The sequence below is a fragment of the Numida meleagris genome, chromosome 6, assembly GCF_002078875.1.
Source record: "Numida meleagris isolate 19003 breed g44 Domestic line chromosome 6, NumMel1.0, whole genome shotgun sequence".
NCBI lineage: Eukaryota > Metazoa > Chordata > Aves > Galliformes > Numididae > Numida > Numida meleagris.
This window is the reverse complement of record NC_034414.1, coordinates 57,633,232-57,641,699: the sequence shown is the minus strand read 5'-3', so window position 1 is coordinate 57,641,699 and position 8,468 is coordinate 57,633,232. Positions and strand designations below refer to the sequence as shown.

Below are 8,468 nucleotides of genomic sequence, written 5' to 3'. Positions count from 1 at the left end.
AGGGAGGTGGTGGTCCCCCTCTACTCGGCTCTTGTGAGGCCCCATCTGGAGTACTGTGTCCAGGCCTGGGGCCCCCAGCACAAGAAGGACGTGGAGCTCTTGGAACGAGTGCAGAGGAGGGCGACCAAGATGATCAGAGGGCTGGAGCACCTCTCCTATGAGGAAAGGTTGAGGGAACTGGGCTCGTTTAGTTTGGAGAAGAGAAGGCTCCGGGGAGACCTCATTGTGGTCTTCCAATACTTGAAGGGAGCGTATAAACAGGAGGGGGAATGATTGTTTGTGAGGGTAGATAGCGATAGGACAAGGGGGAATGGTTTTAAGCTGAGACAGGGGAGATTTAGGATAGATATTAGAAGGAAGTTTTTCACACAGAGGGTGGTGATGCACTGGAACAGGTTGCCCAGGGAGGTTGTGAATGCCCCGTCCCTGGAGGCATTCAAGGCCAGACTGGACGTGGCTCTGGGCAGCCTGGTCTAGTGGTTGGAGACCCTGCACTCAGCAGGGGGGTTGAGACTCGATGATCTTTGAGGTCCTTTTCAACCCAGGCCATTCTATGATTCTATGATTTCTAAGGGAAAATATTTCTTAGGTAGTGATATTAATAATTCCTTAGGTACTGACGAAGAGCATGAATTTAAGAGCCATGACAGATCGATGTGGAACAGCATAAATAATGACTGGAAAATTTGAATGATGAATGGAAGAAAATATGTGAACTGTTTCTGGAACACATCACATGAGGTGTTTTACAGCAATGGAGGTATTTTCTGTAACAATTCTTCACTTGCTTTGCATAGTGATATCTGTCTCTTAAAAGTTCATCTTCCGCTATGATGCTACTGAGAAAGAGTCTGAAAGAGGAGCAATATTTAAAATTCACTTTGAAACAGTACTCCTGATGTTAATTTAAAGGTTAATCTTGTGTTGTTTGGAAAGCTGCTTTTCTGCCCAGCCTCCCTGTGATCCCTTTAGCTATATCTGATAACAAAGGCTTGAAAACTCCAGATTAGAAATTAAATTCCACCTCTGTGGCCCAGCTCTGATGACCCAAGGAGTCGCATAAAATACTCTTCCCTTTGCAGTGAGCTCTTTGAGCTAATGCTGTTGCTTTTGACTTAAGATGGAGAACTCTTTTGGAGGAAAAGCTAGCTATCATAGAATCACAGAATGGCTTGGGTTGGAAGGGACCTCAATCCCCACCCCACACCAGTCCCACTCCTGCTGTGGGCTGGTTGCCCCTACCAGATCAGGGTGCCCAGGGCCCCATCCACCCTGGCCATAGGCACCTCCAGGGATGGGGCATCTGTAAACAAAGTTCTTAGCAATTTTTGTGACCTTCTTTAGCAGAATTTGAAACCTTTTTGATGCCTGTGCATGCGATATATTATTTTTCAGTTCAAATTGATTGTAGGAATTTGCACTTGTAAATAAAATAAATGCAAATAAGCAGAGGCAAAAAGAAAATTCGGACAGCGTTGTTTTTCCCTAGCCAGGAAAGAGAGGCTGAATCAGTGAGGTGTTGAGACTTGTTCCTGGCATTGATAAGGATCTCTCCTTCTCTCCTGCGAAATGCTAAATTAGCAATAATCAGCTTCCTTGCCCCACAGCCCTGCAGTCGTCTTCCTCCTGCACCTTCCCCCAAACTCACATTCTGCCATCTGAGAATGCAAAAATCCCAGCAAAAACAATGACTTGAGGCACTTCAAACCCTTTTCGTTCTCCCCACCAGCAGCTGCCCAGTGCTGCTGGGATTTCAGTGCTGTTTGCATTATCTTCTCCCTGCAGCTGGGGCTTGTGGCATTGCTGCTGATCTGCACAGCGGTCGCTCTGCAGTGGGTTTTGCAATAATCTCATGGGTGATTGCCTTATGCATTGGGCAATGGTACACAACATTCTCATGCTGGCATTGCTGTTACCTGCAATTTGCTGAAAACAGAGGGAAATAATAAAAACACACCTCCTGCACCTGAAGGACCTGGTTCTGCACTCTGCAACCACTGCAGCTGTCTGCACCATGCTGAGTAGTGAGGCCTTGCTTTCAGCCTTAACCTTGCAAGGCTGCTATATGTTCCTGTTAATGTTTCGGGTTGTGATGATGAAAGTGAAAGAAATCCAGGAGTGGCACATGTTAGAGAGAGGGAAAAGCCATGGCTTTCACAAGCCAAACCCAAAATCTCTTTAAGCTCTTTCTGAATGCAGCACCAACACATCCTGGTATCATAAAATTGTAGAATTGTTTGAGTTGGAAGGGACCCTTCAAGGCCATCTGATTCAACTCCCCTGCAATGCACAGGGACACCCACAGCTCCATCAGGTGCTCAGAGCCCCATCCAGACTGAGCTTGGGTGTCTCACAACCTCTCTGAGCAGCCTGTGCTACTGCCTCACTACCCTTATTGTAGAAAACTTTTTCCTTATATCCACTTTAAATCTTCTAGTTGGAAACCATTTCCCATTGTCCTGTGCCAGCAGACCCTGCTGAAGAGTCTGTCCCCTTCCTTCTTACAACCCTCCATTAGAAACTGAAAGGCTGCTCTTAGAGCACCTCAGTGCCTTTCTCTTCTCCATGCTGCACAGCCCCAGCTCTCTTAGCCTGTCTTTGTAGGAGAGGTGTTCCATCCCTGGCATCATTTTTGTGGCCCTCCTCTGGATGTGCTCCAGCAGGTCCACATCTCTCCTGTACTAAGGACTCCACATCTGGGTGCAACGCTCCAGGTGAGGTCTCAGTGCAGAGTAGAGGGGTAGGATCCCTTCCCTCACCCTGCTGACCACACTGCTTTGGATGCAGCCCCGGGTATGGCTGGCATTCTGGCCTGTGATGGCACAGTGCTGGCTCATATCTAGCTTACCATCCACCAGTGCTCCCAAGTCCTTTTCAGCAGGGCTATGCTACATCATCCTTACATCCCCCAGCTTGTACTGATAGCAGGGTTGCCACAAAGCAGGTGCAACACGTTTGCTTTGTTGAATCTCATGATGTTCACCTGGGCCTGCTAGGGCTCTCTGAATGCTATCCCATCCTTTGAATGTGTAACTTTGCATGCTGGGCTGCTTCTCAGGAGATTTAGGCTGAAGATCTGAGAGTTTTGGGGCAAATGAGAGAAATTTGGGGGCAACGGGCTTATTTCGATAAACAAAACAGAGCAAGAAGCACAGCCGGGCTGCACAGCAACCCGTCATCTGCATGCGAGGCCTGAGGGCTCAGGGCTGGGCTCCTCCAGCGTCTCCCCAGCTCCATGCCTCAGTTTCGCCATTGTAAAACGGGCAGAACAGCTCCGTGCCTCAGCTTCCCTAGGGTGCCCTCTGCGCGGGGCCCACGGGGAGGCCTGGAGGTGCGCACGATTCCCACGCACGGGAAGGGCAGCGTGTAAGCAGCTCCGCTCCTTTAACGGGAGGGAGGCGGGGGGGGGGCTGGGGAACGCCGGGGACGTGCGGCACCGCCTCCTCCTCCTCCTCCTTCCCCTCCCGCTCCCTTCCTGCCAGCCAGCGCCGCGCAGGCACCAGCCCGGCTCTTGCACTCCGGCCCCGCCGCCCGGTGAGTCCCGCCCGGGGGTAGGGTAGGCCTGGCCCGGCCCGGCCCGGCCGTGGGGAGCGGTGAGGACCCGGTGCGGCTTGTGGGGCGCGGGGCCTAGGCCCGGCCGGGCTCGGGCAGGTGCGGGCGGGGAGGCCGGGCCCAGGCCTTCGCCGGCGGCTTCCCAGCAGCGGCCTCGTGGGGCAGCGGGGCTGGGAGGGAGGGAAGGAACGAGGAAGGGAGGCCGGCCGGCTGTCTGTCTGTCTGCCTGCCTGCCTGCATGTCTGTCTGTGGTAACCTTAAAGTGGCCGTACTGTGGAAGTAAAAACGGGGCGTGGAGGGCGATACGGAGCGTTCATCGCTGTGAGGCGAAGGTTTTCCCCCCCTCGCAATGTGCGCCCAGCGCTGGAAGCCGGGATGGAGGCGGCCCTGGGGCAGCACGGCGTTTATCAAGGGTGTTTTATTTGGTTGACTTTACTGGTGCTTGCTGGGCAGCGGCTGTATGGTGCTGAACCCCTCGTTCCTCGCTGGGGTCCAGGGGCCAATTTCCCATGAGTTAGGCGCCATCTAGGCCTTGTCCCTTGACCCAGCAAATTCCAGCCCACTCCTTATTTCAATTAAGTAGGTATTGTTAAGAGTAACGTATTATAGTATCTTTTCTGTGTTAAGGAGTGCCAAATGCTACTTTCATCAGTTGATAACCTTTGTGAAAGGCTGTGCTGTGTACCATCAGGAATGGGAGACTTTCAAGAAGAGTGTCTCTCCCACTGTTTGCTTCTATGGAGAGGAGTTGAGCCGATACTTCACTGTAGTCATCCTCTACTTAAAATCCTTTCCCCCATTCTTTTCAGTACCTCCATTGCTGCCTCTGCCCAACAATGCCCATATGGCATTTAACAGGTGTAGCTGACAAGGCCTATTTAATGTCTCCTCACATATGACAAGGCAGAAAGGAGCTCGGAGCACTGTGGGAGTAAGAGGGGATCCTCGGTTCTCCCGTTCCCCAGCTGCACAGCGAGGTTCAGGCTAGCAGTGCCGCTGCTCTCCTTCCCATAACTGCGCTGTGATTCCTGTCCACCAGCAGGCAATGCAACTTGCTTTACCACATATTTTTTCTCTTGCCTCATATGCTGATGCTGCTTTCTCTATACTGTGATTAAAATAACTTTTGTGTGTGGCTGCGGTGGGGAAGGGTTGGGGTTTGGATGGAAATGCCAGTGCTCTGTTAGAGTTACTACATACATACCTTTTCTGTTACATATTTTTCCCCCTCCTTATCTAACCAGTTTCAAGAAGATGCTTTCTGCTGTCAGAAATAGCAGGAGTAGGAGGGTATGAAGTATACAACTAGTTGTTAATTTGATTCTTTCTACCCCACTGTCATAAAAACCTTATTTTGGGTAAATTCGTCTGCTAATGACTGCTTCTGAAACACCTTAAAGAGAAGGGAAAGGCTTGATCAAGTCTGTGTCAAACTGCTGTGTTAACCACGGAACGGTCTGCCCTTGCATCATCTGTTCTGTCTGTCTGAAATTCTGGCTCAAAATTGTCTAATCATTGCTTGAGCATTGGCACCGTAAACCTGGGATTGACAGAATCCTTCCAGAACTGAAATTCTGCATGGATTTCAGAGGCTGTGGGTGTAGCTTAAATACATTGTTGGCTGAGACCCTTACCCTAAGGATGTGGCGGGAGAGGACACTTGTTTTATTTTAAGCATCGAGCTTGGTTGCTCCTAATCCCTTCCCCTTCTCTGCCAGGACACCCATCTCTCACCGTTGACTGCTGAGAGCTCCAGCTCCTGAGTTCCATCCCCTGGGTGAGCAGGGCAAGAGCCATCCCAGATAAAATTGTAGCAGGGGGGCCCTTTCTACCGCTTCCTCCAAACGTGGAGCAAGCAAGCAGACTGGTGAGAGGCTGGGGGCAGAAGAAAGCCCTCAGAAAGATCAAGTTTAGTTTCTCAGTGTATGGGAAACATCCGTGTTGTGAGCGCTGCTTGTAATGTAGCTGCTTTTAGGGGTAAACTTGATCAGTTTGTTCTACACCACCACCTCCTCAGGAAAGCGGCTCCAGAGCCTCCTGAAGGTCTCAGAACAATTGCTGTGCTGCCAGCCTAATGCAGTTTATGGCTGGTTTGTATAATTTGTGTTTGTTCTAGCGTTGCCATTTGGTTTAAGCAGTTATTTTCCCTCCCCGAGGCAATTAGAAGGAGCAGTTGTATCCCCTCATAGCTGCTTATTCTGATAGGGTAAATGAGTCAAAGTCTTGATGTTCCTTCCTATCGTCTCATCAATATTCTTGTTGTTTCCTTCATGTTAAAAATCTTTTACCCATCAAAACCTTTTTACTATAAAGGGAGTTTTATACATTTGTACTTAGCTGAGCAGGATGCTTAAGAACTATGTTGGCAAATCAAGCAGGATTGGACCATTCTTAACCAAAATGAATGGTTTGGGGGCCATTCTGATGTTCCTCGGGTGATGATTTCAGGCTGATGACACAGGGGCTAAATCTGTGCCAGGCAAATCACTTCTTGTCAATGACTGTGCACCAGCTGCAGAGATGATGGATCGGAGAGCTGCCGGATCGTAGGAATCTGTTCTTCCTCTTGTCATTGTATGAGATGGCCAAACAGAACACATGATGCCTTTAAAAATATATATGTATATATTGTAGTAGCTGAAAATTCTCTTCTTGTTTGCATGTCTGAACTCCAGCTGGTTGCAGAGAGATGGCTGCTTCTGGGAGTTGAAAACTTAGCAGTTCTTGCCAGGGTGAAGCCTTCAAAGTAATGTTTTATACACTTCTTGAAGGTTGCCTGTTCTCTCTAGTTTGGGAATTTGCCTGCTGCTGTGAGCATTGCCTGAGAGCATGGGATGTTTCCTCCCCAGCACTTAATTCTATCTTTTATTTCCAGTTGGTTTGGAGTGAGAGCAGCGATAGTTGCATCGATACGTGCCTGTGCTGAGCCAGACTGCTGCTGCAGTTTGCAGCACTGAGAGGGACCCATGGAGTCAGGATCTGCAATTCCTCTGCAAGGTTTTTCACACGGGAACTGGAGCAGCTCCCGGGCCAGGTGCCTGTGCCTGAGCTTTGTCCTCTCTTGGTCGCCACGCTGCTGCCTGTGTGCAGGAGTGCTGCACTTTAATTAGATTACATTAGAATGAATAAGTGAATCTGAATAAATGAGCTTATGGGGGCACTGTCAGGTCAGCTTAGGCCCTAAAAATAGGTACTGGGCACAGGACAGGCTTGATGCAGTGTCTGTCAGTGCAGCGACATTGAATGGAGATCGCCTGTGAATGCATAAATTCTGCTGCCTTGCTGTCTATCTGGCCAGGATGCTCCGGCGCCTTGTTGGTATGAGAAATGTCAGAACGTGCTCAAATGTGGGTGTTCTTTAATGGCAGCTTGGTGGGATGCTGGAAGGGGAAATAACGGCTGTGGAAACTGTACTAATCCGAGGTGCTAAAGAATGCAAATCTCATGATCCTTTTTAATGCTTCCCATCTAACTAAAAAGGTGATTTTTTTTTTTTTTTTTTTTTTTTTTTTAGTAAGGCTTTCAGATGCTGCAGAAACAGAAACAGGGGAGAAAGAGAAATGGTTTCTGTTGTAAGTAGGTACGTGAGAACTCTGGGAGGTTCTTTCTGGCTCTTCCTAACACAAATATGAAGAATATTGTTTCTATGTGATGCAAAGAAGTAGCTCAGGAATGTTGAGCCTTGGGTTTTGCTGTGCAGTGTCTGGGGGGATGGGAGGGAGAGGAGGGGCAGGAGGGGTGAGATTTTGGGTTAATCACAAGCAAAAGAACTACTTCCATGCAGTTCTCCCCCTTGTTTTCTGTAACATGCTTTGTTTTTGTTAGTACTTTGTGTCCTACCTCGCTTATCAGCGTTCACAGCTCTAAATTCCTCTTGCTGAGCAGAAGCAGCTGCAGTTTGTTCCCCTTGTCTTTCAAAGACTTATGTATTAGAGGAGCAGCTTTCTCACTTTTCAAGTTGAACTTCATCTCAGCTTGCTCTGAGGCTGCCTAATAACTCAGAGAAAGTGTCTGTAAATTAGCAGCGTTGGCAAGCTACTCATTTTCCTGCCCTAATGATCCCTATTACAAATAGCGTTGCTCTCCACCAGCGGTACCAGCGAACTGCTGCTGTCCCTGTCAGCTTCACTGGGCTTTCATGTCCTGTGTAAGCACAACGGTAAACTCTGCAAAGTGGCACTTATTGCAGGGCTCACCCAGCACGGAGGCAAAGTGCTGCTGCAAAGTCCGAGCGTTGGCAGCGATCTTATCTCCAGGTGAGGTCCCCTGGAGCTGTGCACACCCCGGTGCTGGAAGCAATGTGCAGGCTGGCGCCTTCCTATGCCAGACTGACCCTGCTGTGTGTGCTCTGCTGGCTGGAGCTGCTCGGGGCTGGGTGATGCTGCAGATCACTGGAGCGCAGGCACGTTGCTGCCTGCTGCCCTTCTGAGGGAAACAGCTCCGTGCTGTGGAATCGAGGCTCTGGAACAAAGCTGCTGGTTTTCTTCAGGTTGAGTGACGAGTTGAGCGTCAGAGAAAGCTTTTTTTGCTGTGTCAGAGGAGGTGTTTTAGTGTTGCTCAGCAAAACGTGACTCCTCATATTTTTTTTTTTTTTTTTTTTTTTTTAGACTACATCTACTAATTGAATTGCTAACCTCAGGCTGACTGGTGTCCAGCTCGTTCAGCATTTGCTGAATGGCCCAGGGAGCATGAAGCTTTGGGATTACGTGGGTGTTGAAGGCTTTTAAGGATGGTATATTTATGCCCGTGATTCACGATGCTTCCAAACGCGATCCAGCTCCCATCCTGCAGAGGGGAAGTCCCTCGGTCCAGTGTCTGTAACCTCTCACTGAGCTGTGTCACAGCTACAGCAATATCAACCCAGCCTGGTTATTTTGGGCTCCTCATTCTCTTACATCCAGATTCCGATCCCCACC

At 49.4% G+C, this 8,468-nt stretch overlaps 1 protein-coding gene across 6 annotated transcripts in view; it reads left to right on the top strand.

The window, feature by feature from the left end:
• Nucleotides 1-8,468, top strand: part of KTN1 (kinectin 1) — an 82,863-nt gene that overhangs the window by 4,025 nt on the left and 70,370 nt on the right. For 4 of the 6 annotated variants that reach the window (XM_021401273.1, XM_021401272.1, XM_021401269.1 and 1 more), the window contains exon 1: nucleotides 3,411-3,534. The exons of 1 other annotated variant lie outside the window; for it this stretch is intronic. The gene's annotated coding sequence lies outside the window, so the exon portion shown is untranslated. Of the gene's footprint in view, nucleotides 1-3,410; nucleotides 3,535-8,468 lie in introns of those variants that run through there. One more of the 6 variants, XM_021401270.1, reaches the window with a different exon arrangement.